The sequence below is a fragment of the Aotus nancymaae genome, unplaced genomic scaffold (assembly GCF_030222135.1).
Source record: "Aotus nancymaae isolate 86718 unplaced genomic scaffold, 86718_ANA_hifiasm-v0.15.2.pri h1tg000011l, whole genome shotgun sequence".
In the NCBI taxonomy this organism is placed as follows: domain Eukaryota; kingdom Metazoa; phylum Chordata; class Mammalia; order Primates; family Aotidae; genus Aotus; species Aotus nancymaae.
In genome coordinates this window covers 36,165,321-36,191,153 of record NW_026988422.1, presented here as the reverse complement: position 1 = coordinate 36,191,153, position 25,833 = coordinate 36,165,321, and the positions used below count along the sequence as shown (strand labels likewise).

The window sequence follows — 25,833 nt, the reverse complement described above, 5'->3', positions numbered from 1 at the left end:
CTTCAGATACTTGAAGATATGTGAAATCAAATTTAGAATTATTTTCTCTTTCTGGTGGATTTTCTTTTGCTACATGTTCTACTTCAAGAATAGAATAACTATACCAACTTTCTTTTGGTTAATATTTCCAAGTATATCTTTTTCCACCTTTTCATTTCTAACCTTTCTCTATCCTTATATTTAAGGAATATGTCTTGTAAGCAACATCTGGTTGTACTTTTATTCCAGTTTGAAAATAATTGGCTTTTAATTGGAGCAATTACTTTAATATACTTACTGATATATTTGTGTTAATACTTACTCTCTATTTTCTGCCTGTCTCTCTCCTGTTATATGCTCCTTTTTTTCTTCTTTACAATATTTAAGTTAATTAGGCATTCTTCATTATTCTGTTCCCCTTTTATTGGTTTATTAATTATGCATTCATTTGCTGTGTTTTACTGCATGTGCTAAGGAATACAACATATTGCCTGGACTTATTATAACCTAATATAACTTTACAGATATCTGCACTTCTTAGACAATGGTAGGTCTGTAAAATATTTTAACTTTATTTATTACCACCCTTTGTGTTGTTAATTATTTTAGTCCTACATGTTTTAGCTCCCAAAAGACATCATAATTACTGTTGTTTACCATCAATAACCATTTATATTTACCCACATTTTTATTCTTTCTGTCATATTTCATTCCTTCTGAATTTCTATATATTCATTTAGAATCTTTTTTTATTATTATTATTTTTGACCAGCAGAACTCATGTTAGTATATATTTTAGTTAGAATATGCTGGTGAAAATTTTACATGCTTTCGTTAGTCTGGAAATATCTTTATTTTACCTTCTTGTTTGGAGAATTGAGTCTTTCTTTCTTTCTCTTCTTTCTCTCTCTCTCTCCTTCCTTCCTTCCTTCCCACCTTTCTTTCTTTCTTTTTTTTTTTGACAGAGTCTCTCTGTGTCACCCAGGTTGGAGTGGTGCAGAGGCAAAATCTCAGATTACTGCAACTTCTACCTTTGAGGCTCAAGGGATCCTCCCACCTCAGCCTCCCAAGTGGTTGGGACTATGGGCATACCACCACACCTGGCTAATTTTTTGTATTTTTTGTAAAGATGGGGTTTCACTATGTTGCCCAGGCTTGTCTCAAACTCCTTGCCTCAAGCAATCTGCCTGCCTCAGCCTTACAAAGAGCTGGGATTATAGGGTTTAGCCACTGTGCCCAGCCCTAGAGAGTTTTTTGCTGGGTATAAAATTCTAGAAAGACAGTTCTCTTTTGGTGTCTTGAAGATATATTTTCATTGTCTGTCTTTTGTTATTTCCATTAAGAAGTCAACCACAGTTCTTATTGCTGTACCTTTGAAGGTAATGTATAGTTTTGCCATTAATCTCTTTTCTGTGGTTTTTTCTTTGTTCTTTGTCTTTGGTTTTCATCAGTTTTACAGTGAATACCTAGGAGTGGTTTTCTTTGCCTGCACGTCTTTCACTTTGAAAATACTTTGCCTTTATTATTTCAATTGTTCTGTCCTATTTTTTTCTCTTCTGCTCCCTCTGGAACTCTAATTAGATATTCCTTTTTACCAGGCCTATATAGCTACAATCTTTTCAGTACTTCCATTCTTTTTAGTCTCCAAGTTTCAGCTTAAATACCTTCTGGCATTTCTTCTAAATCTCTAAGTGTCTCTTCAGCTTCCAGTATTCTATTTAACCTACCTATTAAGTTCTTAGTTTCAGTGATTACATTTTTTTATGTTCCAAGTTGCTTTTCATTTCTTTTTTATACATTCTAGCCAGCTCTCTGGAATCTATAAATTCTTTATCCTATCATCTATTTTTGACATATTAATCACAGTTCTTTTTAAAAACAATTTTTCTTGATGCATAACAGATGTACACAGTTTTGAGGTACATGTAAATAATGCATTCATATAATTTGTAAAGATCAAATCTGTGTACTTGGAATATCTATCACTTTAACTATTTTTAAAATTCTAGAAACATGAATTATTCTCTTCTAACTATTTTGAAGTGTACAATAAATTATTGTAAACTGTAGGCACCCTACTGATTTATCAAATACTATGTCTTCTTTCTTCTATTAAACTGTATATTTGTACCTATTAATTTATCCTCATGTCTTTCTTCCCCCTACCATTCCTGGCATCGGTAACCACCAATCTCCTCTCTATCTTCACAAGATCCATTTTTTTAGTTGCTACATTTAAGTATGAACATGCATTACTTGTGTTTCTGTGCTTGGCTTATTTAACTTAATGTAATGACTTCCAGTTCTATACATGTTGCTGCAAATGACAGGATTTTGGTCTTTTTTGCAGCTGAATAATATACTTCCAGTAGTGGGATTGCTGGATCATATGGCAGTTCTATTTTTAGTTTTTTGAGAAACCTCTATACTGTTCTCCATAGTCACTCTACTAATTTACATTCCCACCAACAGTGTATGAGGATTGCCCTTTTCCACATCCTCACCAGCATCTGTTACTGCCTGTCTTTTTGACAGAAACCATTTGGCCTGGGGCGAGATAATATTTCATTGGTGCAAAAATAATTGCAGTTGTGGACTGTGAATTTCAAACCATTACTATACTCAAACACATCTTTATTAATCAAAATAGGAACCATTTCAATCAACATATTTTTGCCAATGAGAAATAAGTTTATTTATTCTTACAGTGTAAGAATTTGTGCTTTGGGATTCAGCAAACTCTTGGAAAGCATTTTCTGCATTCTGCTGGTTGTGGAAGCATTTTCCCTGCATAAAGTTGTCAAGATGCTTAAAGAAGTGGTAGTTGGTTGGCGAGAGGTCAGGTGAATATGCGAAATGAGGCAAAACTTTGTAGCCCAATTCATTCAACTTTCGAAGAGTTGGTTGTGCAATATGTGGTTGGGCATTGTCATGAAGAATTGGGCTCTTTCTGTTGATTAATGATGGCTGCAGGTGTTGCAGGTTTCGGTGCATCTTATCAATTTGCTGAGCATACATCTCAGATGTAGTCATTTTGCCAGAATTCAGAAAGCTGTGGTGGACCAGACCAGCAGCAGACCACCAAACAGTGACTGTGACCTTTTTTTGGTGCAAATTTGGTTGTAGGAAGTGCTTTGGAGCTGCTTCTCGGTTCAGCCACTAAGATGATCATCACCAGTTGTGGTATAAAATCCACTTTTCGTTGCACGTCACAATCCCATCAAGAAATGGTTCGTTATTGTTGCATAGAATAAGAGAAAGCAACACTTCAATACAGTGATTTTTTTTTTTCACTTGGCTGATGAGGCACCTATTTATCTAGCTTTTTCGCCTTTCCAATTTGCTTCAAATAACAAATGACTGTAGAATGGTCGACACTGAGTTCTTTGGCAACTTCTCGTGTAGTTGTAAGAAGATCGGCTTCAATGATTGCTCTCAGTTGGTTGTTGTCAACTTCCGATGGCTGGCCACTATGCTTCTCATCTTTAAGGCTCTTGTCTCCTTTGTGAAACTTCTCAAACCACCACTGCACTAGATGTTTGTTAGCAATTCCTGGACCAAATGTGTTGTTGATGTTTTGAGTTGTCTCTGCTGCTTTATGACCCATTTTGAAGTCTAATAAGAAAATCACTCTGATTTGCTTTTTGTCTAACATCATTTCCATAGTCTAAAATAAATACCAAGTAATAAGTCATTAGCAAAAAAAAAGAGAAATATGCATTAAAATAATTTATAACATAACCACATTTATTTAAAAATTTATTCCAATATCAGATGACAAATTTCAACAATGCAAAAACCACAATTACTTTTGCACCAACCTACATTTCTCTGATTACTGATGTTGAGTATTTTTTCATGTATTTGTTGACCATTTGTACCTCTTCTTTTGAGAAATGTCTATTCAGATCTCTTAACCATTTTTTAAATTTGACTTTTTTCATTTTTATTTTATTTCATTTTGCTAATGAGTTGTTTGAGCTCCTTATATATTCTGGGTATTAATCCTTTGTATGATGGATAGATTGCAGTATTTTCTCCCATTCTGTGGGTTGTCTCTTCACTCTATTGATTGTTTCCTTTGCTGTGCCAAAGCTTTTTACCTTGACGTGATCCCATTGCTCCATTTTTGCTTTGATTGCCTGTGCTTTTGATGTTTTACACAAAAAATATTTGCCCAGACAGATGTCCTGGAGTCTTTCTCCAATGTTTTCTTCTAGTAGTTTCATAGTTTCAGGTCTTAGATTTAAGTTTTAAATCAATTTTGATTCAATTTTTGTGTGTGAATAGCCCTGTGCATACACAACCTGATTTTTTTTTTTTTTTTTCAGAAAAACCTAGAGATGCCACCAAAAAAAAAATATTAGAACTGATAAATGAATTCAATAATTGCAGGATACAAAATCAACATACAAAAATCAATAGTGTTAGATGCACCAACAACAAACAATCTGAGATGAAAATCAAGGAAGCAATCTCATTTACAATTGCTTCAAATAATATATAATACCTAGGAATCAATTTAACCAAAGAACTGAAAGATCCGTAGAAGAAGTATAAAACACTGATGAAATAAATTAAAGAGAAAACAAAGAAGAAAAGATATATTCCATGGTCATGGACTGGAAGAATTAATATTGTTAAAATGGCACTACTCCCCAAACAATTTACAGATTCAATGTAGTCCCTATCCAAAACCAAGGATGTTTGTCACAGAAATAGAAAAAAAATGCTGAAATGTGTATAAAACCACGAAAGACTCCAAATGGCCAAAGCAATCCTGAGTCAAAAGAACAAAGCTAGAGACATCACACTACCTGATTTCAAAAAAATTATTTATTTTAAACTGAGTCTCACTCTGTAGCCCAGACTGAAGTGCAGTGGTGCAATCTTGGCTCACTGCAAACTCTGCCTCCTAGGTTCAAGCAATTCTGCCTCAGTCTTCTGAGTAGCTGGGATTACAGGCACCTGCCACCACACCTGGCTAATTTTTTTGTATTTTTAATAGAAATGGGGTTTCACCATGTTGGCCACACTAGTCTCAAACTCCTGACCTCAAGTGATCCACCCACCTCAGCCTTCCAAAGTGCTAAGATTATAGGTGTGAACCACTGCACCCAGCCTGACTTTAAAATTTGCTACAAAGCTATAGTAACCAAATCTGCATGGTACTAGTATAAAAACAAACACATAGACCAATGGAATAAACTAGAGAACCCATATATGAATGCACACACTTAGAGACAACTTGTCTTTGACAAAGGCACCAAGAGATTTTGTCTTCTTCAAAGACAAAGACTCTTCAATGAGTGATGCTGGGAAAACTAGTTAACTATATGCAAAAGAAGGAAATACAGTTCTTTTTAATCTCAGCAAATGATTTCAATAAATGAGTCGCCTGTGGGTCTGGGGTTTTTCCCTGCTCCTGTCCTGTTTTGTGTCATGTCTGTTATTCCTTTCTTTATTAATGCTAAATATTGTATTTGTTAAGCTATAATGACTCTGGATACTGTTACCTCTGTCCATGGATCTGTTTGGCCAATAGAGTGTTGGCAGATTATTTTAATTCTGGGACTCAATTACAGATTTTGTAATACTCAGTCTGCCTCTTGTTTATCTCTGCCTTTCCAGTATGTGGACACCTGGATTCTCAGTTGAGATCCTGCGGTTTTTAATCAGGATTCCTCTCCCTTAGAAGTTTCTAAAATCCAGTTTTTGTTTCCACAGAACTGTGAGACTATGGAAAAACCTTGCTCAGTCCTTTACTGGCTTTCTGCCTACCTTCTTATCCTCTTCTTTTGTGTAATTCAATAATTATACAAATCATTCAGCAAATAATTTCTTATTCTCCAGCTCTTTTATCCTTCGGAAATGCATGCCTAATTGTTTGTACTAGATTTTATAAAATAATTGCATGCATCATAAAATATATGCTTTTAAAATATAGTAGCTTTCCTTATCTCAGCATTTAAAAAAAGATGAAACTTCTTCATATAGTCTGTTTTCCCTGGTATCCAAGTAAAGTTTGTTTGTTTTTCATGTTCTTTTTTTTCTTTTTCATTTTCTTAACCAGGCTTCAGAGTCTGTATCATTAAAGTAGTTATTCATGTTTGGATAGTCATAAGATGATTATAAAATTTAGCGTTGGAAGGAACCTAAGACATCATCTTCTGTTGGCTAACCTCCCACACAGTGCAGAAATGTTTTCTGCAGCATCCTTGGCATATGCTCATCCGGTCTCAATTTGGATATCTTCAGCAAAGGAGCTCATCATTTCCTGAAACAATCCATTCTGTTGGACAACTCTATTTTAAAAATCCTTATGTTGAGCTAAAATATGCCTCTTTGTAACTTATACTCATTTAATCATTGTTTCAAGTTTTCCTTCTGGAATAAGTCAAAACAAGAGAACATTTCAGATAACTGTACTTAAAGCAGATCTTAATGCCATTCCTGTCTCTCTCTGTAGTCTTTTTTTTCCCTTTCTTGTCCCAAAGCATTGAACATAAATTTCTAAACTTGGATTAATAGTCATAAGGAGGGCATCTATTTGGTAATAATTTTTAAACTAGCTTTATCATATACAAATTCCTCTGATATTTGAAAACAGAAGTATTTTTGTAATTATTATGAATTATGTTTTTGTATAGAAAAAAGAGAACACTACCATTTATTTTCAAAGATAACACTATATAACCACCTGTGGGGATGTAGAGAAAAAGCAGTCTTCGATTGCCAAGATGTGATTGAAATCTGAGGGTGTGCATTTTTGTTTTCAATACTTGTAAATCGCCTTTAAAACCTGTTGTTTTTAAATTAATAATTACCAGAATCATATGTCACCTAATGTTTGTTGAGGACTATGTGTAATTCATATATCTAACCGCTACTTTTAAACTGAATTCTCTGCTCAATAATAATTCTCCAACCTCTTTTAGTATAATTTGTGATCTAAACAGAACAGTGAGAGTTAAAGAAGGTACTATTAGTTATTAGAAGTTACTATTAGTAATAGTCATCCTTTTTAAAGCTGAACTTCAGGTTATTCTATCAGCTAATACTAATACACAGAAATTTATATATATATGACATATCATTTTGAACACCTCTAAAAGGCATTCATATAAGGTTTTTATGTCCTGTCCTGTTGATGATTTAAGCTCCCACCTACATCCTAACCCCTTCTTCACACTCATAATTGCAGTGTAGTTTTGTAGGTAAAAATTGCTACTTTTTTTGTAACCTGTCAAAAGTGAAAAAAATATCCATTTTTCTTACCCCACTATTCCTCAGCTAAAACAGGAGAAGCCATAGGGCATGCAAGGCTGGACTGCCTACCCTGGAACACTCCCTTATTGGTCCTTTTTAAAGATGTACAAAAAGGTGGAGTTTGAAGAGTTAAAGCTGTTATAATCATAATCCTTAAATTTCCAGAGCCTGGTTAGAGGACAGCATGAGGAACGCCTAGTACTTCAGTAATGTTGGTAAAATGCCATTTTTGTGAAACGAATCCCGCCATCCCTAAAGAATGTCCATCCTCGTTCTACGTGATGTTCTCAGTCTTGGCTGCACAATTAAGTGGTGCTGATGCAAGAGTTCTAGGCCCAAAATTTGTGATTTCAGGACATGGCTTAAGAAAAGTGCTACTGACAGCTAAGAAGTGCACACAGGAGGATCCCACTGATTAATAGATATTCATACATCAAGATCAACACATCACTCTGAAACATCTGATTAATTCTAAAGGTAAGTTTCAGAATTGTGCCAGTCAGATAAAAGTGGAAGGAATTTTTATTTTTACCAAAAAACATGTCCTTTTAACCTCAACCTGAGAGGAATAACTTTTAAGATCCACTGTTCACAAAATAGACAACTTAATGAATTAGTTCCATTTTGCAACATTTCATAATCTAGAAATTTCATCAAAGAAATGATTGGCAAACTTTGAGGAAAATAGGTTCATCTACTTCCTTTTGTTAGTAGAGGAGAAAAACAGAGCACGAAATACTTGTTTTCCTCTGTTTGTGCCTTTTTGCTCTTTAAAATGGGTTTAAGGCAGTTACTATTAATTCTGTCTTTAAGAAAGCAAGTTGCACACAACTAATTTTCATCAGGCATAATATGCGATAATCATCATACAGATGTGCCTCCTTTTTATGCTGTCTTTTCTAATTATGCATTGCCATAGTTATTCTACCTGTTCTAGCTCTAGGATGGGTTGAGGAAAATATTTTTTTCACTTGACTATTTAATGTTCTTTTTCTTAATGACCTACTTCATCATGTCCTTTGCTCTGTTTTCTTTTCCTGATATCATTTTCTTTTCTGAGTATATTATATCTAAAAATGTAACTGCCAAAATATGTTTGACCCATTGGTTAGGCATTTCTGATTCTAGCTGCTAGAATGGAATGAATCTTATAGGAACCAGAAGCTTAGCTCTCACACCAGATACTGGTCCATAACACCGCCAGAAGGCTGCACCGCAATCAGACTTCAGTTGTGAGAGTTCCTAGTTTCCTCATGCTCCTCCCTCTGTGAAGTATATTTAGCTCAGCTTGTGCATATGACTTCAGTTCATAAAAAGTTTACAAGTACAGCTGGAATGCTTAGCATTTGATTGTTACATAAATAAGCATTTGAGAACATATGTAAACTTGACAGTGTTAGCACCAGATGTTCCAATACACAGTAATGTACTTTGAATGTCCGTTCTCACTCTCGGCTTGTTTATCTTGGCAGTACTTCTTTATCTGCTAACTTTCAGATAAGCATATATTTGCTGTCTTCACAGTGTTGATCCTCCTATTGTTACATTCAAATTACATTTATTATATTTAGTGTGTAGAAGTACAAATAACTAGGAGGCACTAAGATCTAAAATCATTTTTACATATGTCTCCTTAAAATACAAAGTATCTCAACTCATAAATGTTTATGGCATATGAAGAAGAACGAATCTTCTTTGGGTGTAGGTATAGTCTCATTTCAGTAGGAATTGTCTTGACAGTTGTGGGTTATCCAAGTACTTTCTTTTTCTTTTTAGCCACCAGGCACTGAAATTAAGAGATTTCTGTTACTGTAAAAATTCCCGTGCCTTCCTCAGGCATACCCCTGCCCATGTCTCACTATACCTAACAATTGTTTTGTTTTGTTTTACTTATTTTGGGAGGGTTATTTTATTTTTGGTTGGCAAATAAAATTTGTATATATTTATGAGATACAGTGTGATATTTTGCTATACATTTACATTGTGGAATGATTAAATCTAGCTGATTAACATATCCATGACCTCACATACTTTTTTTTGTGGTAGATCATAGAAGCTGTTGATATTCTAGAGGTTTTATTTATTTAATTATTTATTTATGCAGTGGCAGCATCATAGCTGACTGCAGCCTCAACCTCCTGGGCTCAGGTGATTCTTCCATCTCACCCTCCCAAGTAAGAGTGACTACAGGCTCACGCCACCACATCCAGCTAATTTTTGTATTTTTGGTAAAGATGGGGGTTTCACCATGTGTCCCAGGCTGGTCTTGAACTCCTGGCCTTAAGCAATCCTCCCACCTCAGCCTCCCAAAGTGCTGGGATTACAGGTGTGAGCCACCATGCCTGGCCAGAAGTTTTTATTTCCTCGTTGTGCAGTTATTTCAAACTTGCAGAAAAGTAGCATAAATAAGAATGATACTAGAATGTTCATGTATCTGTATATTTTCTACCCTCATTCACCAATTGCTGACATTTGCTACATCTTCATTACTTGATAATCGTGCTTACTCATTCTCTCTTATCTCTCTGAATATATATGTGTGTTTGTGTGTGTGTGTATATGCATATGCATATATGCATATCCTATGTGTATATGTGTGTGTGTGTGTGTGTGTGTATATATATATATATATATATACGCATGCACAACACATTATTTCTGAACCTTTTGTAAAGTAGTAGCATGGTCCTTTATCCTATATACGTCAATATCTGTTTCCTAAAAATAAAAATATTTTCTTACATACAAGTAAACTTAAAACTGTTGCATTTTCTAATCCTTCATCTGTATTCCAATTTCATTAGTTAACCCAATGATATCCTTTATACTGTTGTTTTTCCTTGGGAAAAACCGGATCAGGACTGTTTTTAGGACTCAACTTAGGATCAGGTATTACATTTAGTCTCTTCAATCACCTTTAATCTGGAGCATTTCTATAAAGCTTTGCTTTGCTTTTATAGCATTCACATTTATGAAAGCTGTAATTCCACTTTTAATAACAGAGAATTCTTTATTTTGGTTTACATGATGTTTCATCATGGGTAGATTGAGGTTATGCATTCTGTGCCGAATACAGAGTGAGAGATGATGTGCTCTTCTCAGGGTGTCACATCAGGAGGCACACTATACCCATCTGCCCTCAATGTGGATGTTAATTTTGATGACCCAGTCAGAGTGGTGCCCAATTTCTCCACTGTGTGGTTATCAGTTTTTCTCTTGACACTAATAAGTAATCTATAGGGAAACAATTTAATGTAAATATGCTAGATTACAGCTTTTAAATGACCTGAACTAAACATATTTTTATGATTGTACTATGCACAGTCATACTATAAAATCTCTAAAGTTGCTCAGATTTTCCTATATACTTTTCTTTATCCCTGAAATGCTCTCTTTCTTCTTGCCCATCTTGCTCTGAAACTGCCTTTGTTCTTAAGGGCTACATGACAACATCCACCCAGTCATTTCGCTTCCTGACTTTTCTCAGTCTGAGCCTGACTTCTGGAATCAGGCTGAAAATGTTGGATGTGTTCTCTGCAGGGAGTTCTGCTGAGGTAATTACAAGTTCTGGAAACCATAGTGACCTGAACTTTACTGAGGAAGGTAACCTATTTGGAGATAAATCCAAATATGGTCAAGAATGAAAGCAAAAGTTTGAAGCCAGAAACTCAATTCTTAGCCTCAGAATTGGAAGTTATGTAAGGCCCCCAAAGGGCAATCATTCATGAAATTCAAAGCCAAAATCAACAGGTTGGGAGATATGGTACAATTTGTTTTAAGGCAAGGGGTTTAGAATTAATGCCCTGAGGTTGATAGAGGTCTGTCTTTATGTGAAAACAGCTCTGTAGCAAAGAAGCAAGCCTGATAGCCTAACAGAGCCTGACTCTGCCCTGCTTTGGTTTTGAATGATAGAACACCATGACTCAATAAGGGGCATAACCTCAGAAAGGGTAGAGCAGGCTAATAAGAGTAAGCATAGTAAGGATGCATGGCACAGTTCTAGAAGGAAAAGAGTCAATTGAGTCCATCACTTGAATTATTTCCCTTGGTGGGAAATGTATTTTATTTCTATGTAATATTATAAAAAATATTTTAGAAACACACTGTATTATCAACTTCAAGCTCACCTCCAAAGATACAGGAGAACAAGAAAAATGTGCATGAAGTTAGTAAAAGTGATCTAATTAGCATTCTTATACAATGAGCTGTAGATTTACTGGAGTCTTACTAAAGGGAAAAATACCAGAGCACCAGACTATCACATCAATCATTTGAGATTATCTGACAGTCTTGAAGAGGATATCCTGGCTGCAGAAAGCACACTGCTGTCTTAAGGGCAGAGGCCCAGGTCAGAACATAGTAAGAACAAAAGATGAGCAGTTTTGAAAGGAACCAGCTGGCTTAAGGTGATCCAAAGTGCACAGATGTTAAAGCCTTAGTATTCCAACAATACAATTACCCAACACAAGAATAACAGAATAACCACTATAAAATTATAAAACTTGATTTAGCTTGTTAACCCTTGAGGTCTGAGTATTTATATCATGCTAATTTTTTACTTTTTTAATGTAACTTTATTTTGTGTCTTCTGGTTGATGGCTATAAAAAAAAAACCGGAATTTTTTATAAAAGTTGAGAATTAAATTGTAACTGATCTTTGTTAGAAATATGTATAGAATTCTGTGTGAGATCTTAAAGATCTTTCATGCTTTTTAAGTGATCTAAGTACAATAACCAATAATTTATAATTTCCTGTATAATTATCTCAAAATTCCTCAAACCTAATACAGGTGGTTTTGTGACAAGTAAAGAAATGGTAGATCTCAAGTCAATTATGAACTTTCTAAAGTGGCAATTGAATATAAAACAGAATAATCTGAAACTGAAAACCAAAGTGGTTTGAATCACAGGAATAATCAGCAACTAAAAGCATATGAGATTTGGAAAGTGTTAATTTTGTTGTTGTACAGTGTCTGTGGGTATGTGGTTAAAGTCATGAAAAATAGCTTTACATTCTTTAAGACCTTAGTCATTGTTTTCTATTTAATGATGTTGAACATTTCGTGAGTATAAGGAGTGTTACTAATAATCATTTAGAGGCAAAACACACCCAAGAAAAGAGTTACTGTGTGAGTAACTTTAAAAAGAAGCATCATCTATAGTAGAACCAACAGCATACTACCTGACTTGAGACAAGTTTACTTACTCAATAGACATTATCAAACACTTCAAACTTTTATGGATATCTCAGTAGCATTAATGAGTACATGAGTTGGTCATATAAAAATTCCATGTTATATTCACCATACCATACAAGGAGATATCCCTATTTGCTCTCATGTGAAGATGTGAAAATAATATTTAAAGTGTCCCTCAGTGACTAGTTGTCTTTATTTTCAATTCTAGGACAGAACAGCATAAAATAAGAAGAATTACACATTTGACTGTCAAACTCTTTAAGTATTTCACATTTGTTTGTTATCTGTATTCAGAGAATGTGAGGGTGAGACTATCTAATTTAGCTGTAGCTTGCTGGATTTTTTTTTTTAACCATCCAAATAGCTTCATAGAGATGAGCTTTGAAGAATGGCTTAAACATACTATTTTTTTTCTTTCTTCTCAGGTTAGTGTCACTTCAAAAATAAAAATAAAAATAGACACTCTTACTGGAACATCACGAGTAATGCTAGGTATAAATAGGATTAGACTATACTTAACTGTGGTAATCCTTCCCGACACACATAGAGATGAATTGATAACCGGATTTGGCATTTCAAATATGTTTTGCCCAAGGCAAAGGCTTTAGGGTGTTTTCTCAGAATTAGAGAGTTTAGAGATGAAAAAGGTGCCATTTATTACTTTCTCTTTCTGTCAGCTTAAGACTTCTCTTTGCAATCATGTTTATAATACTGGGCCTATCTGTTCTTAAATGTTTCACCTGTTGAAGGACGTTCTATCAGAGGATGTGTTAAAATCTTAGATTGTGTGTACCAGAGATTTTGACTGAAAAATATTCTGATAAAATCAAGTAAGGTAATCTATTGGAAAATAACTTGGGCTTAAGCAGTAGTGAGTTCTAGTCAGGAAACCGTAACATAATTTGGACATGATCTTGAGCAAAGCACTTAGTGTCTCTCAATTTTCTATTTCCTCATGTGAGATATGAAAGGTTTTGGCTAGCCTATATGATTCAATTTGTTAGGTAATCAGATAAATATATCATTTAATCAAATTAACTTACATCAGTGTATCAGTTCAGCCAAAATATTTAAGTCATTTATATTAGACTATAAGCAGTCAGAAAGCTAGATTTTTATATCTGAGAACCTCAGCGTTTGTTTTCTTAACATTAGTACTACTTGCCAAGTAATGGCAACTTAAAAGATCTTTCTCAAAACGTGGCAGTATTATATCATCTTTACTGCAATATTTTTTTCAGGAATATAATCACAGCTTACCTATTACCAGGACCTTAGAGTACAAATGAAAAAAAAAAATGATTAGCTTTTAAAATCCTACTTTATCCTGGAACTCAATAAAGAAAGTTAATATCCTTCTTTTAAAAAAGGAAAAAAAAAGATGACTATATTCCCATTCCTCAAAAAAATAGAATATTCAATATGAATATATTCAAATGAAGAGTAAATAGACACTGACCTCTCCTCCTTTTTTATTTTTTCTAACTTCAGAGCTCACTGATTTGAATAATTTTCTCTTCACCAAAACTAGTAGAATATTTTACTTTATCAACAGGTTATTTTGATTGCAAAGCTGTAGCATCACAGTATGCTTACAATTAAAAATGCATGAGATTTGGAGTCAGGAGATGTAGCTTTGAGAATCTGTTTACCTTCTATATATATAATTTGAGTAATTTCTTTAACACCTTTGAATCGTGGTTTCCTTATTATTAACAAGACAGTAGCAGTAATATTTGTCACTGGAACTTCTGTTGGTAAGAAATTAAATAATAAATGTGAATCATAAAGGCTAGTTTGCATTCTTATTAGCACTAACTCTTATAAAAATATTTTAAAATATTTTATATTTAATAAATTGCATTATTTTTTTCTGACTACATATAGAAACATCACACCTTTATAGAAAGTATTATTAAGTTCAAATATTAAAAGTAGAAGGAAGGAAGAGGAATGGAACTAATATTTCTGGAATACCCTGCCATAGCATCATGATGGAAAAGCTAGGGAATGCTTTATTTTCTAACTCCAACGTAATGTACTTTCTAACTCCTGTATAAGAGACACGGCGTCACCACATTATCACCTGTGTAAGAGAAGGCAGCTCAACTTTTTGGGGTTCTGAAATTGTAGAACAAAGAAGAGTTCCCCCAATTTGGAGAAACTCTAGTTTTTCTTTACCACTTCCTTTCTGCACCATTTCTCCAAATTTTATTTTTTAATATATAAAGCATTATAAGTATATAGCTTACAAGTCTAATCAATGTGTTTCCACACAAATCTGCAAACTGATTTGTTTATCAGAAGACTGCTATTCAAGTTTGAATTCAGGTGGATATTTAGCTGAAATGCCATGAGGAAAAAAAAAAAAGGAAAAAGAAAAATCGTCTTCATTGTGAATTTGAGATAATTACTTTTCAGAAATCACCACAGCCCCAATCCAAGAAGGGGCCACAAGGTTTAATTGTGGGTGTGCTATTTACAGATTAATTAGGACATTTAACTTCATTTTTTATACCACAGAATTAATCCCATAAAAATTAGTGATCTCAAAGGAGTCAGTTGTCAACTCTGACAGGATCTCTTTGCTATAATCTATTAAAATGCTGCTTTTATCTTGTCTTGCCTGTGTCATATTTTATGGATTTTTTCATAAACACTGCCTATACTTCATAAATGTCTCAATTTTCTAGTCTATTAACATTACTTCAAAAGCAATTGATAAAAGAGTAGGGCATGCATGAAATAATACACCAATAATGTGAAGTGCTGGAGGCAAGAACAGTGGGTAGGATCTGCACAGCTTGTGAGCTGAAACAATGAAAGGATGTTTTATCTACTACAATAAAGAAACAAATGATCATTTTTGATAGTAGAAAAAAGATTGCTAGTAATTGGGTAGATGAAAAATGGGTTATACAGAAAATACAGCATAGTTTGAAAGTGATAACTGAAATGAGAAAATAAACGTCCCCAAGTATATATTTACATTAGTGGAAACCTTTTCCCTTTTGTTACCAAAGATTTGGTATTCAGTTTGATTTGTCTTAGTTCTAGATATGATAGTTTTATTCTGTATATAAATATTTCCTTTTTATGCATATATTTTTACCAAACCTATATATGTATTTTATGTGTTGACTACAATAAATGTTGGAATTTGGTTTTTTAATCTTTTTAATTATTATTTTATATATATATATTATTTTTGAGATGGAATCTCATTCTGTTGCCCAAGCTGGAGTGTGGTGGCACTATCTCAGCTCACTGCAACCTCTACCTCCCGGGTTCAAGCAATTATCCTGCCTCATTCTCCCAAATAGCTGGGATTACAGGTGCGTGCCACCATACCAGCTAATTTTTTATATTTTCTGTAGAGACAGGGTTTCACCATGTTGGCAAGGCTGGTCTCCAACTCCTGACCTCAAGTGATCCCCCACCTTGGGATTATAGGCATGAGCCACCACACTCAGCCTAATTTTTTTATTCTAGTTTTTGAAGTTAGTTTAATTTTTCTTTTAATGTATCGATGATATGTCTATAGCATCTGCTTTAGATTTCTTAAGCACTAATATGAGACCTAATATAATAAAATAAGAATCTTAATTTGGATTTGTACCACAAATTTAGTTGAACAAACTGACTTTTCAAAACTTATTTCATACTTACGTATTTAAATCAACTAAATGAAAAGCAAAGAAGAGAACAGTCACTAAGCAAGATGCAGAATTTCTGACTTTTCTTTCATTTTTATTCTTTGTGTTTTACCACCTGACTTAGCTAAATGAAGCCAGATATTGTCTGAGCTTTCATTCTTAAGGCATCATGTTATAAGTAGAGTGACCTTAGACCCAAGTATGTCTGCACAGTCCTGATATTTTCCTGTAATTAACAATACCTTCTTCTTTCACTCTCGTAAGTGTCCTGGCTTGGATGACAAAGTCACTGTTACCTATTAAAATATGTGATCAAATGAATATTGGAAGAAATGTTTGGACAATACATATGGTTTTGTATTTCTCTAAACCTACATAGTACTATCTAAAATAATTAGTGTGATTTAGTATTGAGAAAGGTCCTTGGGTTTTGATTCATATAATTCCTTTTTTTAACTTGGAAATAAGACCATTTTATTGTTGCTCAGATCGAGAAATAATCTCAAATAACTCGAGTGTGATTATTCAATTCTAATACTTGAAAAAAAGATGATTTTTCTCATGCCTTGATAGATGGTGATAGAATACATTGCTGAACTGTATTGATAGAATACATTGCTGAATAGTGGCACTCCATAAAACAGGTAATGTAGCGGAGTAAAGCACAGGACTCAGCATAATGATGATGCCATATGTGCCTGTGAGCTTACAGGGGCACAGAAGATCATGATCAAGGGGATTCTTTAGTTCTCAAATGTTGCAAAGAATATTTGAAACTCCCAGTCCTTGGTACTAACCTAAGGAAACAGTCAACAGAATTATGTAGGAAATCCAGATTTACCATATGGGGTGAAAGATAATACCCAACATAATAGTTTATTAATTTGACTTAATTCCCACTTCTCTCCCATTTGTCTTTTCCCATCTCAGGAAACAGCATAAAAATTCACCCAGTTGCTCAAGCCAAACACCTAGGCATTTTTCATGCTCCCTCTTTTGTCCATTAATTGCATCCTTCAACAAATGCTGTCTACTTCTACTCTGGCCACTTCCTCCATGATTTATTCTCAATGTAGTACTCAAAATGATATTTTAAGAATATAAATCTGATTATACAATTCAATAGCTCCCATTACATTTAAAATAAAACCCAATCTTCTCACTGTAGCCTATGAGAACTACGTGATTAAACCCTTGTCTGCCCCATCTCCTACTGCTTTTTTATTTTTCACTGTGCTCCATCTTCCATTTTTTGCTCATTCAGCATGCCAACCTTGTTCTCACTTGCTGTTGCCCTTGCATGGGCGGCCTAGGACAAATGATTTTCTTCCTAAATATTTGTGAAATCCGTTCACTTCTTACCACCTCTGTGCTCACAGTCCTAGTACAAGCTCCCATCGTCACTCACCCAGACTGCCCTAGCAACTTCCTCACTGGTTTCTGTTTGTTAACTTGGCTATCCAGCCAGGGTGATATTTTTTAAAGTGCATATTTTATTGTGTTTAACCCTTTGTGGAACCCTAGAACTAACTATATTCTAGGAACTGAACGTACAGCCCTGGCCTTATAGAGTTTATATTTTATTGGAACGACAGAGACAGCAGAGAAAGTGGTCCTACTAAGGAACATGGTTGGTGCAGGAGAGGTGGACGAAGACTTGGAAGTTGAAACCAAAAAAGAATGTGACAAGTATGGCAAAGTTGGGAAATGTGTGATGTTTGAAATTCTCATGCCCCTGATGATGAAGCAGTATGGATATTTTTAGAATTTGAGAGAGTTATATCAGCAATTCAAGTGGTTTTTGACTTGAATGGGAGGTATTTTGGTGGACAGGTGACAAATGCATGTTTCTACAATTTGGACAAATTTAGGGTCTTGGTTTGGCAGAACAAGTTTGATTTTAAGAACTAGAGCACAAGTCATCTCCAGTGATTCTTAAATGAACTGTAGGCTGAAAAAAGAAGGAAAAAGGTCACAGCCTCCATGGCTGTTACATACTGAGACTCTTGGAAGGACTTCTAAGATGTATATTGATTGGTCCCTTTTTTATTTTGTGGTTTTTAAAAATATATTATAAAAATTTTAAAAAGAAAATGTTACAGATAAGGTTGGAGAGATACGAGGCAGTAATAAGAGATAAAGAAAGAGCAGTGGCCGGGCGCGGTGGCTCAAGCCTGTAATCCAGCACTTTGGGAGGCCGAGGCGGGTGGATCACGAGGTCAAGAGATCGAGACCGTCCTGGTCAACATGGTGAAACCCCGTCTCTACTAATACAAAAAATTAGCTGGGCATGGTGGCGCGTGCCTGTAATCCCAGCTACTCAGGAGGCTGAGGCAGGAGAATTGCCTGAACCCAGGAGGCGGAGGTTGCGGTGAGCCGTGATCACGCCATTGCACTCCAGCCTGGGTAACGAGCGAAACTCCGCCTCAAAAAAAAAAAGAAAGAGCAGTGGATTTGGCATATATTCTAGAGGCAGAACTAACAGAGGTTGCTGATGATTGGTGATGGAAAGGTAGAAATTAAGGATGATACCTAGGTTTTTTCCTTGACCACCAAAAAAATGGTAGTCTTATAAATTGAAATAGAGAAGAGTAGGGAAGGGGCAGGTTTGTTAGTGGAGAGAAATCAAGTTTTTTTGATGGCGGTGGGGCGGATGACTGGAGCAGGTTAAATTGACTGTATCTAGTAGATCACTAAGTATCAAGCAGGTAGATGATTGTGAGTCTAGAACTCAAGTGAAGGTCAGGGCTATAGATATAAAATGGAAAATCAGAGCATATAGATAGAGATTAAAGTCTAGGAACTGAATAAAGTTGCCTATAGAGAAGTGAAGAGGAGAGAGATCAAGTCCTATAGCACGTTTAATAAGATCAGGCAATCTCCTTACCAAAAAAATGTGGTCTCTCAGAAGAAGAAATGAGAGACTGGGGAAAAAAGAATAAAGAATTAGGTCATGGGACAAGTGCCACTCTGAATAGAATAAGAAAAGGACAGGGACTGGCCTCAGAATTTGTCAAAATGAAAATTATTGAGAACTTAGACAAGACTGTATTCAACAGATTGGTGGAAATAAAAACCTAATAGTTAAGAAAAATAAGGTAGGGAAAAGAGTAGATACAGACTTCACTTTCAAGGAGCTTTGCTATAAAGGGGAACATAAAGAAGGCAGTTGACAGCAAAAATTGAGGACAAGGGGTTAAAAAAAATTGGTTTCAAATTTGGAGTCATTATAGCATATTTTTTATGTTAATGAGTATAATCCATGAAAAAGTATAAAACTGAAGACACAGGACAATGAAATCATAATTTCAGAATCTAAATCTTTGTGTTGGTAAGATGGGTTGGAACTTGAAGTAGGGTGATTAGTCTTAGGAGCAGGGACAATTCTATTGTGATCCTAGCGAAGGTGCAGCACATGGTCTCATCAGGCTATAGACTTGGTATTGAGAAGGTGAAGTAAGAAACCAGGCCATTAGGTTAGAGAAGATGAAATAAAAAATGGTTGTGAGGGGAAAGAGAAAGTTAAAATACTAGGAAAATATAGTAAGATTGGGTAGCATTAAATGCCTGCTAGAAATTTATCATCATAAATGTAATGTGAAATCTGTCTCCAATTATGTGTTTTTCTCTAACAACATTCAGGAGCTTGAATAGTGGCACAAAGTAGCTGGAGAGTTGGGTGTAGCTTTTGGGATTTTGACAAGAAAATACAACAGAGTAGCAAGGAGCATAGGAATTATGAGTATGATTAAAGTGATGGAGGCTGGAATCTGAGCCAGGTAAAGAAGGATATGAGCATATTGGGAGTCGTAGTGATATAGTAAAAAGTGGTAGGGTCAATAAATTGGAGGTCTGAATGAAATATACAAATTTTAGAGGAAGGGAGCTAGAATAAGTAGGCTTTACAATTAGAAGATAGTAGTTAGCAAATCTGCACTTAAAATCAAAATTTTGGAAGTATTGTGGTTATTGGTGATGACAAGGCCAAACAGTGTTTCTAAAACTTTTTAAAATGGACATAGTAAGTAATATGATGTTTAACGCAACTCAGTATGCACAATACCTATATGATATGTAATTGAAAAAATTATGAAATAATATTTACCTGATTTCATTCAATAAACTTTACTACTTTAAAATCTATGTTACTTAAAAGGAAAAAAACTGGTTATAACTCATTAAATTGATTTTTATGATTACTAATGGATCAAGCTTTGCATTCTGAAAACACAGCTCTAGTGACCATAGGAATGATTGATTGGTGTGGGGTGGAGGAGAGTGTTGTTGGTATTGTAGAATTCAGACACCTAAGAGTCCACAGTGTCAGATGGATTATCTACCTAGATGTGAAAGCCATCAGGGATGATGACAGGAGTAATGGCATGGAGGAGGACAATGAAAGTGGTGGTGTAGTCTGGTAGTGGTTTGTGCCTCTAAGAGACTGGAGATTTTAAAGAGCTAGAGAAGACACGTTACCTCCAGGTCCTAGAATGTGGGTGGGAAAGAAAAAGCAACTTTCATTTTGAAGTACTCAGGAAAAGATGCAGACTTAGAGTCCTGTCTTCACTGTGAGGAAAAAATCAACAGAAAAAATTGTGGACATGGAGGGGTTTTGTTACTGAGAGATTCTGATTTCCATAGGGTCTAGGGAAAGGCTTTGGGAGGTCAGAGATGGGTAGGAGATGGGTTAAATGAAAATGACTTGGGAGACTTAGACTGAAATTAAATGTGGGTCTGATTAGTTTTGATGGTAACACAAGGAAAAGGGAGTAGTGGCCCATATTAGCCTTCTTCACAGGCTTGGTTTCTGAGCTAGTTGGTAGAAGTGAGATGGTAGTGTGTTAGTGAAGGAAGAAGAGCTTCCCTGGGAGCAAGGTAATGCCAGCTGCCCTTCAAATCTGAGGTAGCCAACATGGCAATAGGAGGGAAGATTGGGGCTGTGAGGAAAGGCAATGTGACTGAGCCCCGTGAACTCACCATGCAACAGGAACTGTGCACATATCTCATCCTGTTCCTGGAAACTAACTAGCTGTTTGTCTTTTTGATTTCTGCACAAGTCTCATAGCTTTAGGAAAACCTTCCCTGACTCCACTGGCCTCCCTGATCCAGTTCTTATAGCACTTTGTACCTCATCTTTATCTCATATGTCACAGCTGCAGTTTTATATCTATCTGTGGGATTGTTTTAAGTTTGACTACTTTGCTAGACTAGGCTCTGTGCAAAGGGACTGTACCTGTTTTTGTTCATTATTGTATCTCAAGCGCAGTATTTAGTATATAATAGGTGCACACAAAGTTAAATTTGTTGAATTAATAGAATCAGAGTTAGCAGATATTGAAGACAAAAAAAAAAAAAAAAAGACAAAGGAAACTAAAGAGGACCAACAGGAGGTACTGTTGAAGTTAAAGTTGTAAGGAGTGTTTCTTGTTCCAACTACTAAGTCTCCTTTTGAAGGTCTACAGCTCAATCCTCATGGACATGACCCAACTGATCTTGAAGGGACAATACTATGAACCTACTGTCTGAAAGCAAAGAACTATTTAAAGACTATATTAATAATAGCAGTAATCCCAAGAGGGATATGAGATGGAAATTTAGGGGGAACAACAAGTCTAAGGCAACTTCAAAGGGAACTCCTTTAAGAACCTAGTCCTAACTAAGGAAATAACAATTGTTACAGTTCTTCAAGGACTGAGGGAGAGGATAGATCCAGGAGATAAGAGGTACATTTGGGTTGTGGGTGGAGTAGGAGGAGAGGGGATAGGAGTGACATTACAGCATTTTTGAAGCAGGGAAACAACTGGCTATATATGGAATCAATTCAGGAACTAGGGCACTTTGAGGATTGCGGCCATGGCCAAAGACAGTTCATTGGAAAAGGGCTGCGTTAGTCAAAGTTGGAGCAAACCATTGAACTGGCTGAGAGGTGAAACTCTCTCCCTACTGAATAGGACTTAGAGCCTAGAGATTGGAATGCCAGTGGTTTTATGGTAACTGTGCTCCTTATGCTAACAAATGTCACCCAAGATAAATAAGACAATAATACAGAGTTAGCTAATCTTGGAAAAGTCATAACAAAGTTGAAGAATCACCACTAGGGAAGATTTCATTCTGTTTCCATTTGAATTCTCCACCAGTCAGGAACACCATTACATTCCTTTCACACACACCACTTCTTTGCATTTACAGTGCATCCTCTTCCTTTGTCTTGTAAAGACTTGCATTTCAGAAGTGATTTTCCCCCTTGCTAGATCATCATTCAGTAGCAGAATAGGACACCCCTGAGCAATCACTGAGTTTCATCTTTCTGTTGCAAAGGAATTCAGTGACTCATCTCGTGCAACTACACTAACTCTCTCAGGCCAAGAGGGCACTGGTCAGCATTTTGGAGGAAGTAATTTACTAAATGATGCCCTTGTGGCCAGAAAGACTCAACACACATAAAAGGAGAAACCATAGACTCCACTTCTCCTGCTCAGAGTGTTGGAAACAATTAGGATTAATTATGTGTTTTTGTGTGGAAGTGATGATATGAATTTCAATGACATACAGGAAAAGGAGATAAGCCTATTTTTTAAAGAAAATAGTTCCGGCTTAGGTCCATTATAGCTGCACAGTATCATTATGAGGTATGAGAAAGAGATAACTAAATTATTCATATTATAATTTTATTTGTGCTCTATTCTTTATTTTTCCTGGAAAATGTCCCTATTTGTTATTAAAACTAGCATGTTTTATAAAGAGATTTATGTTAATTACACAGAAAGCTGCCTTAGTCAGAATAGCAAATTCTATAGTGAATTTCAGAGTTTTTAAAATGTGTGATCTCTATGCTGTAGAATATTTCTTGCTAATGGTTCATGCCATCTATATATCTAGTGATCTTTGAACCTTATGTTCATTATTATGGTTATAGCTATACCCAAATGGCAGCATATTATTAAAATATGAGATAATGATTGAAGAAACTAGATATAATTATGCTTGTAAAGGAAAACAAACCTTCTAGGAGTAAGTTTTTAGAAGGCAAAATAATACCTTTAAAATGTTATACTCAAAGTAAACATATTACAACAGATGAGAAATGCCAGATTTTCAGGCAAAGAGGGGGAGAAACCAAACTGAGTATCAAAAGCCGTCTCAAAAAAGTTGCTCACTTTAAAAAAAAAAGCACATTTTTTAAAAAGTAGTAAGTTTCCCAGCATTTTTTAATATTAATTTTCTGTTATTCAAATGAATAAATATAACATTATTTTCATTTTGGTACTTTCTAAAGTCCTGATCCTACCAATAGGTGAATCATCACTAACTTTGCAGTATTGACTTTTAGCCCTGTAGGCCTACTTCTGTGTCATGAAGGCCAGAAGCCTGAAAAAAATAATGAAGACTTATCCCAGTCACCAGTTGAACAAATTCTGTTATCATATTAGTCCTGAACATTTAGGGGGAAAAATAATATCAAATATTATCATACCAAGGTACAGAAATATCAGTCTCACAACAGAGACCCAGACGTGGAGGGCTAATGTTAAGCTAGATGTCTTGCAGACTAACCAAGAGTAGATCAGAACTGAATCTCTCTTTAGAAGAAGATATATTTATTATTGATTAGGACCAAGTAGACAATTTACATTTGTGGTATGTTGTTAATGTAATAATAACTTAATAACATTATCAGGTGTCTGGAGCGGGTTTACTTTGGGTATAACTATAAAGATTACATTTTTAGCATGGTAACCTTTTTCCTAAATACTTCTCATCAAAAAAATATGAGCATGCTTTTTGAGATTACATGGGCATTTAGATATTTGTATTGATAAATTTTTTACACAACTTCTCCTTTTAGGGCTCAGTTTTAAAAGCTCTCCTGAGAAATGAGGAAAAAGCATTTATATGAGGAAGCAAGAAGGCTGGAAACGAATTAAGTATTAGAGGAATGGAGTGGCAGTGACTAAGGTCAGAAAAAAAAATAAGTGAGCAAAGAGAACGGAACAAAATAGCAAAATAAAAGAACAGTGGTGTATGAAATTGGAAATAAATTAAGTGAGGACTATCTCAGAAGAGAAGAAAAATAAGACCCAGAAAAAAAATGTATATATCTCAAGAAGGTACCTACCTAACAATATAATTTCCATTAATCTCTACCATATGCTCTTCTTCATATCTTTCTAGTCATTCATAAGCAGACAAGGCTGAGCTATTTGCCTTAAGCCCTAAGATATCATATCATCTTTTGTAGCTAGTTGCTGGAAGTAAATCCTGGAAAATTGGGAGGAGGTGAGAACATTAAGAGATTATGAGACAATTTAAGCCGTTTTTCTTCTAAGTTAGTGTTCGCCTTCATAAGAATATCTTATCCAAATGAGTAGAAAATATGAAAGAAGAGCCAAAAATTAACAAATAACAGGCCTCTATAAAGACAAAGTAAGAGTGTGATGCTGTGGAGTTTTGCCAAAACATAAAAATCTGCAGAAGGTTAGGATGTTTGTCCCTTTTGGTTTATGTGAGGCTTTTTATGTCAGCATGTGTAATCTCAAATAATTAATTATAATAGATTTTAGAAGGTAAAATAAATAATTTAACCTATCCCATTCTCATGTAGTTTCCAAGGATTCCCAACACAAGTCAAATGTGTCTGAAAGAAACAACGTCCACCATGTTAAGTTACTCACAGACAATAAGGGAAGTTGCTTACCTAGGCTCCAAAACCATTAGCCATCCCTTGTAATTTACCTGGATTGCTAACCAATGTTTAATGTATTTTTTCTACTTATTGTTGATTTTCAGCTTGTAGGCATGTAGGTTTTTATTTTAAATCACTATCAAATTGTGAAACTTAACAAAAAAAATGGCAGTGGGTGATTTTTCTGTAATGCGCCTGCATTAACTTACTTTGAGTCTTAGGTTAATTTTCGGCTAATGGTTTTGGAGCCTAGGTAAGCAACTTTCCTTATTGTCTGTAAGTGACATGGTGTATATTGTTTTTTTTAGGCATATTTTACTTGTATTGGAAGTCGTTAATGTTAAGTATATGAGAATGTGAAAGGTTTAATTATTTATTTTGGCTTCTAAAATATATTATAATTAGTTACTTGAGATTATATGTGCTGACCAAAAAAAAGTATCATACAAACCAAAAGTGATAAACATTCTAACCTTCTAGTAACAAACAACTATGGCACGCACAAAGGGCGGATGCTTTAAGTGGCAGAGGGAGGGACGGAAGTGGGTAATTATTTGTAGCAATGCTTTTACTGTTGTTCGAAATGAGACAGACTAACAGTGGCAGCAGTCATTTTGCTGAATCAAAGTCCATGTTAGTCGCATTATACACTGCCACAAAAGGTTGTTAAGGCTGGTATTAGCATGTACCACTGAGGACATTGGAAGGACTCGATCTGTCACACTAAATCGCCTTCTTGCCCTCAACCATTGAAGTCTCCAGCTCCTCTGACATGTTCTTTCATTAATGGCCTGGCCTTGACAACTGATCCTAATTGCCTCTGAACCGCACTTCATGTATTATTGGTGTCTGCCTGCCCTGGTTCATGTCAACAAGCCACAGCATGTGCAGGGTGTGCCCAGTGCCTTTGCAGAAATGATGTTCACATCGTCATATTCCTCTGAGGGGAAATGGGTCTCATTGGGAGTAAAGTAGAAAGCTAAAGATCTTCCTGTCTCTTCTTTGTAATACCTTAATGTTGATTTGTGCTGTGTACATATTAAGCTTA

General features: G+C 35.2%; 1 protein-coding gene and 1 pseudogene across 4 annotated transcripts in view; one reads left to right on the top strand and one right to left on the bottom strand.

Moving 5' to 3' along the window:
- DPH6 (diphthamine biosynthesis 6) overlaps nucleotides 1–25,833 on the top strand; it is a 339,756-nt gene that overhangs the window by 240,063 nt on the left and 73,860 nt on the right. Inside the window, exon 11 of one of the 4 annotated variants that reach the window (XR_001109407.3) lies at nucleotides 7,603–7,680. The exons of the other annotated variants lie outside the window; for them this stretch is intronic. The gene's annotated coding sequence lies outside the window, so the exon portion shown is untranslated. Of the gene's footprint in view, nucleotides 1–7,602; nucleotides 7,681–25,833 lie in introns of those variants that run through there. 4 annotated transcript variants of the gene reach the window in all.
- Nucleotides 2,617–3,643, bottom strand: LOC135274238 (histone-lysine N-methyltransferase SETMAR-like; annotated as a pseudogene).